General features: G+C 33.9%; 1 pseudogene; it reads right to left on the bottom strand.

Annotated features, from left to right (window-relative positions):
- Positions 1-4,194: 4,194 nt before the first annotated feature.
- Positions 4,195-7,454, bottom strand: part of LOC107572405 (glycerol-3-phosphate transporter-like) — a 27,620-nt pseudogene continuing 24,360 nt past the window's right edge.

Raw genomic sequence — 7,454 nt, 5'->3', positions numbered from 1 at the left:
CCCCCCCCTTCACTCCCACTAGCGCGCGCTCTCCTTATGATCTCCATAGTAACCGAGACAACTCATATTTTTGATTCCAAATATGATTCCAAATTCCTAAGTTCTTTTTAACATTAAGTGAACATAAATGTGAATTTTAAATAATTCCACAATTTTTGTTTTAGCAGTTTGCGCACACAAAATATCTAGACCTACCAGATTTTTTTTGGTCTTTACTTTAAGTTGATAAGTTCATATTAATTAACTAATAAGTTAATACTTTACTAAGTATTTTTTTTAATGCTATTAATGAAAATTCAAAGCTAGATCTTCTAAACCACTTCTTTACCCACATACACTATATAAATAAATATATTAATAAAATACATCTATACTAGCGGCTTATATTTTAGAGATGTCGGGATGGATTTCGCGGGAAATTGCAAGCATATCCATCCTACATTGGTTCGTTGGAAAAGATATTAAGGTTGCTGGTTTTTTTCGGTCATAATTAACGAAAGAGAAAAATTTACCACAGATCATAGAACCTCCGGTGAATCACTATTGTTAAATGTTGCTATATCTGATATTTCACATTCATCCCGGCGATTGAGCCGAAAGACAACCAGAACAATGTTCTTCCGCAAGATGCATGCAGTTTTATTTTTTAACCGGTGTGTGTGTGTGTTTTAAATTACATAAAAATAAAAAAATAAATGGTAATCAGTTTTTATTTGTGCTCAGTATCACTTTCCCTATTAATCCTTCCCTTTAATGTACAAAAGCCAGTTCCACTGAAGAAATAGCCTACATTTTTAAATGAACTATACTTTCAAAAGTAGGGTGGGAAAACAACAGCACAAAGATGATTATTAATGGATTTGATGAATTCTTTAATTCCTTAAATAACAATAAAAACTAATAATTTTTACTGCATAACAGTAAAGACCCTAATGTAAGGTGAAATAATCATGACACAATAATGAATTCATGAAGGTTAGTCTGGGTTGTGGGCGGTGAGGTGGCAAATTGAACACAGGGGTTCAGCACTAGAGTCATTCAGGGGAAGCGTGTGATTCACTGTGGCAAGTCAAATGATTCATCTGTTATACTGTAAAGACCCGAGCGGTGAAACATGCTCATTATACTCAATTATATGCATGTATGACTTCACACAGCGTGGAACACTTATCCTTTCAACAGAGAAAGTGTGTCTGTTTTGTTCTCACTGCCTGACTGCCACCTGTCTGTGTGTGTGCACTGATGATTGTCACCTGCACATGGACACTCAAAGCACTCGATGACTCTCACTGACCTCTTAAGATGAGACCGGTGTCTGTAGAATATCTTATTATCTAGAGCTAGAGCGGATAATTATTTTATGTAAAAGAAACAGAAAACAATGTGACAATGGTTTCTACACTTTCTGAACAATAGATTTTCATTTTTGTTATTACGCCTACTGGATAAGAATTTTTCAAAATTCCTTTGTAGAGAAATGGTCAGTGCACTGAATATATATTCAATTCTGTATTATTATTTTATTTTACTTAATTCTGCATGAACAGTTATATATATAAATATATACAGTGGTGTGAAAAAGTTTTTGCCCCCTTCCTGTTTTTTTTTTAAATTGTTTGCATATTTGTCACACTTAAAAGATTCAGATCATCAAACTAATTTTAATATTGCACAAAGATAACCCGAGTAAATACAAACTGCAGTTTTGAAATTATGATTTCATTTATTAAGAGAAAAAAGCTGTCCAAACCTGCCTGGCACTACGTGAAAAAGTAATTGCCCCCTAAATCTAACAACTGCAATCAAACGTTTGCGATAACTAGCAATGAGTCTTTCATGTCGCGGTGGAGGACTTTTGGCCCACTCCTCTTTGCAGAATTGTTTTAATTCAGCCACATTGGAGGGTTTTCGAGCATGAATGGACTGTTTAAGCATCTCAATCGGATTTAAAATATTAAAATTGGTTTGATGTTCTGAATCTTTTAAGTGTGACAAATATGCAAAAAAAAAAACAGGAAGGGGGCAAAAAACTTTTCACGGCACTGTATATGTGTATGTGTGTGTGGTTGTACATACACATATGTAGTTGTTTTTTTGGTGTTTGGCTTAGTGTTATGTTAGAATCATTATTATACTCTTACACCTTTTGTTCTTTAATATTTTGAATTGTTTTTAGCTTTATTTTTTGTTTTTCATTTAAATGTTAAGTTTTGAAATTTTGTTGTATGCATTTGTCATTTTCATATAATTTCTTTATTTTTACAATGTGTATAAGTATTATTTATAAAGTTTTAGCCTTTAGTTTTGGATCTGCTTTTAGTTGTTTTAATACTACAATTGATTGCTTCTGTTGTCCTCATTTGTAAGTCGCTTTGGATAAAAGCGTCTGCTAAATGATTAAATAAATATATATTTAAAAAAAAAAATTTTTTGAGGTAGAAAAGTTACTTTTTGGATGTACAGTATTTTTATTCTGCCGTTTAAAGTTTAGATGACTGTGAATTTAAACTTAGATACATTTTATCTCCATGTTATTGATAAAAAAACGAACAACCTATGCTTATATAGGTGTGTCTACCTATCATACCAGACTTTATCATAGCTGCGACATCGGGGGCATGCGTCCCAGACCTTCTGAAGTTTGAGCGATCAGATTTAGATCCATCTTGAAAGCGTTTTGGAGGGCATTTACACCTTGTCTTTTCACGATCGGATAGCTATTTGATCAGAGAAAAAGCAAAACAGGCCCTTTAAGACCTGAAGTGAGTCAGAAAAGGTAAAGAGTTGTGAGAAAATACCATGCGTAGCAGATCCACATCATGTTCAATAAGCAGTCAAAATAACCTAACAGCTGCTATGATGTCTGTTAATCAAAAAAAAAAAGAAAAAAAGAAAAGGAAATAGCTATAAGGATTCATCAATATTTAAAGTAGAATTTAGTGTTTATATAATTGTATTCAATTTCTGTACATTTCCTACTTGCTGAAGTTTATTTATTGTTATAATGGGTTTATGTGAAGATTATTTTAAGTTCACTTAAATTAGAAGATTTTTTAAAAGTCTAATAAAAATTAAATACATACTTTATATTAGTATTCTTTATTGTATTTAATTATGCATTCATGAATCTGTGTAGAAAATTATTATAATGTATATAATTTTAAAAAAAATTCTTAAAGCACATAGCTTGCACTGTCAAAAAAAAGGAGGAAGATGTGTTGCCTTTTGTGTCTGCTTTATTCAAAATGTCCTCTTTGTACACGCAGCAACACAGTACAGCTAATTCCCAAAACTTGATTTGTTCCAGGATTCTGTAAAGGTACTGATAATAACTTACAAATGAACACTCCAAAGACATATCCCTATACAAAATCACCAATAGAAAGAAGGCACAATGTATTTTCTCTCATTACACCAGGGAACTACCCATAAATTATACGGATGCATTCATTTACCTAGAGTATGTCGTCCTGTAAGGGCAAATGCACACGTGCTACACATATTACATAAGAGGTCCAGCTTTATAGCAAGCATCTACATGTGCTTCTAGCTCTGCAGAACGACACAATCCTACAGTAACCTGAACATTCAAATAGACACTTTAAATATTTATAGCTGCAGAGGCAGGTGCGGGTCCTAAATGTGCACGTACAATTACAGTCAAGGAGACGCTTTGGGTTTGCTCACAGATCATACAAACCAAGCTTGATGGGAACATTTTAACCTTTAAGACCTGAAGTGAGTCAGAAAAGGTAAAGAGTTGTGAGAAAATACCATGCGTAGCAGATCCACATCATGTTCAATAAGCAGTCAAAATAACCTAACAGCTGCTATGATGTCTGTTAATCAAAAAAAAAAAGAAAAAAAGAAAAGGAAATAGCTATAAGGATTCATCAATATTTAAAGTAGAATTTAGTGTTTATATAATTGTATTCAATTTCTGTACATTTCCTACTTGCTGAAGTTTATTTATTGTTATAATGGGTTTATGTGAAGATTATTTTAAGTTCACTTAAATTAGAAGATTTTTTAAAAGTCTAATAAAAATTAAATACATACTTTATATTAGTATTCTTTATTGTATTTAATTATGCATTCATGAATCTGTGTAGAAAATTATTATAATGTATATAATTTTAAAAAAAATTCTTAAAGCACATAGCTTGCACTGTCAAAAAAAAGGAGGAAGATGTGTTGCCTTTTGTGTCTGCTTTATTCAAAATGTCCTCTTTGTACACGCAGCAACACAGTACAGCTAATTCCCAAAACTTGATTTGTTCCAGGATTCTGTAAAGGTACTGATAATAACTTACAAATGAACACTCCAAAGACATATCCCTATACAAAATCACCAATAGAAAGAAGGCACAATGTATTTTCTCTCATTACACCAGGGAACTACCCATAAATTATATGGATACATTCATTTACCTAGAGTATGTCGTCCTGTAAGGGCAAATGCACACGTGCTACACATATGATTACATAAGAGGTCCAGCTTTATAGCAAGCATCTACATGTGCCTCTAGCTCTGCAGAACGACACAATCCTACAGTAACCTGAACATTCAAATAGACACTTTAAATATTTATAGCTGCAGAGGCAGGTGCGGGTCCTAAATGTGCACATACAATTACAGTCAAGGAGATGCTTTGGGTTTGCTCACAGATCATACAAACCAAGCTTGATGGGAACATTTTAAACCTGGAAGCAGAAATGATTTTAAATTTTTCATACGGCATCCTACAGAGAAAACAAATTATGATGTTGATATATCTTATATTAATATAGAACAGCTTGAAGTCTGTTTGTATATGAATGAATAGCGGTCTGATCAACACGATTGCTAACCTACTGTCATACTGACTCAAAACACAACAGTTATTCATTAAGTCACAGGCCAGCAGTGAAAAAAATAAATAAATATACAATTAAATAAAAGAAAATAACTTGTCATAATTGGCTAGTGGATCTCCCATATATAAACACAGGATAAGAACCATTAACGTCACCACAGTTAGACACAGAAAACAGTCCAAATATAACACATTTTCTCAACATCTAACAGGATTGGCTTTGGTTTATAGAAAGGCAGATGAGATTTATAATATATTATAGATTTAGCATATATATACACATGCATAAATAAACTGACAGTCGGCTATGCGCTCTATGGGCCTCGTTTATGGAACACGAGCACAACTAAAATTCGGTGTAAATCATTCTTAAACTATTCTTACATAAATTGTCATGTTCAATTCATGCAAGAATGGATTTATGAACTATCTACAAGGACATTTGTTCTGCGTGTTTAATGAAGGTGCTGTGTGGCAGGCCGGGATCTAGAGTAAAAATTATACTGCATTTATTTTAAATTCCCCTTGTTAGCAGCAAAGGGAGGCTACTTTTGGTTGTGCAATTGTGCATTATTTAACTGGAGGGCTATTTAGGCTTGATCTCACATTGAGTCACATTCATTTGTTTGTATACAACCAAAAGGACAAATGCAAGCAGAGCTGTAGGTCCAGACTGAATCTTCATGATGAACTAGAGAGAAAAATATTCTGTAAGAAAATACTTCCTTAAAGTTGCTTCACCCTAAACTGATGATTTCTCATCTGAAAAAAAGGAAATGAAATATCTCTTTGTATAGTCCATTTTCTAAAACAGAGGACTAAGCACGGGTTTCAGTCAAGTTTTGGTCCAGGGTAGGAAGTGGTCCGATAATATAACTGTTGAGAGATGAACATTTATATCCAGTGCCTGTCATTGCTTCTCTCGCTCAGTGCAAAGTACTCAATGTTCCTTCAGTCTAGAAAGAAACAGAAAAAATGACTTATCATCAAAACTGTATTTATAAAAGATAGGAGGTCCCCTGACTGGCCATTGATTTGTAAGTGTAACTAACTAAAGAACAAGAACAAAACACTCACTCGACAGAGACTCCCGGCTGCTTCCCATGAGAGCAAAGCTCCTTCATCACAAGTCTCAGTAAAAGCTGAAGAGCATACAACCATTTATGTTTAATTCTTTTTGGATGTCATAACTGTGTGTGAATGCTTTAGTTAATTCATCACTTGTCTTAAGTGTACGGTGTTGTCAAACTGTATTCACCGCAAAACTTGCTTCTCTATGGGGGAAGTAAAACTAGTTTCTATTCTATGTTCGCATACAACAATTGATAGTGACCGCTTGTGTCCAGCTCCAAAAAGGCCAAAAAACCCCACGATAAAATAAGCATTACGAATAAGATATTACTGGTACTTCTGTTGTATTGACAAAGCTGCTCATTTTCAGAAAATAACTTGAATTTGACATAACTAAAAAAAATATTCATTATTTAAAAAAAAAAAATTAGAAAAAAAATCACACATTTAAAATTCCATCATGTGACCATTAAAACCCCGGTTCTTAAAATAATAACAGCAGCTGTTAAGGGAACAAATAATATGAGAAATGTCAGCTTAAATCTAAATTTTTAGCTACTTTAGGTTATTTAAAAGTGTGTTAGTTATTAAATAAATTTAGAACTTGTCTGGAAGTCTTCTGAAACTATATACTAACTATGTGTGAGAAACAGACCAAAATGCAAGTCTTTTGAAAATGTAGGATGGAGAATAAGATTTGAGAAAACCTTCCGTGCAAAACAACTCAAATTTCAGCCGGTTTCTCAGATCGCATGGCTTCAGATGACTTGAAATGTGCATGGGGTGTATGGACTACTTTTATGGTGTTTATTTCGATTATTTTAGGAGCTTGATAGTCTCTAAAAACTGTATGGAAAATGCAGCATATAGGGTTTTCAGAAGAAAAAAAAAAATTTAAGGTTTTTATTTGAACTATGCTTTCAAACCTCTGAAATAATGCAGTCTGCATCTATTTTCAACTCACCAGCAGTGCTAAAAAGTCTGCAGTCATGAGCATGTAAAAGACCTGATCCCAGCCTTGTGAGGACAGCAACCCTGCCAACAAAGGTCCCACTGCAACACCTGCAGAAGATGAAAGGTGCAAGAGTGACCTCTCTCAGCTCTACATGAGACAGCACCACAATAAAACATCGATGAGTGGCTGGAGATATAGCTACGGTGGCCGTGAAGTGCAAAGCAGATCACAATTCTGAAAACAAAATAACAATTCAGAAAACACAACAACAATTCAGAAAACACAACGGCAAATCAGACAAACCGGAAGAGGTGGGTATAGTTTGAGACAGCGCCATTGGTTTGGGATTACTCACCGCTGACTGGACGAGATATCTGTCAATCAACATATACACGGTGTCTATTTACATTTAGTTAAAAGTGGTTGTAAATCATCAGCTTCAGTGGTGTAGATGGATAAGCACTTGCCTTTGGCTTTTTGAAGCCATTGACACAGGTTCGATCCCGCCTTTTGCCAAGCTTTTTTTCCTCTCTTTTCAAATCTCGTATTAGCAATAAATTCTATTTACACTA

The sequence above is a fragment of the Sinocyclocheilus grahami genome, unplaced genomic scaffold, assembly GCF_001515645.1.
Source record: "Sinocyclocheilus grahami isolate Dianchi unplaced genomic scaffold, SAMN03320097.WGS_v1.1 scaffold1747.1, whole genome shotgun sequence".
In the NCBI taxonomy this organism is placed as follows: Eukaryota; Metazoa; Chordata; class Actinopteri; order Cypriniformes; family Cyprinidae; genus Sinocyclocheilus; species Sinocyclocheilus grahami.
Note: the sequence above shows the minus strand (reverse complement) of the source record. Positions and strands in the feature narration are given on the sequence as shown.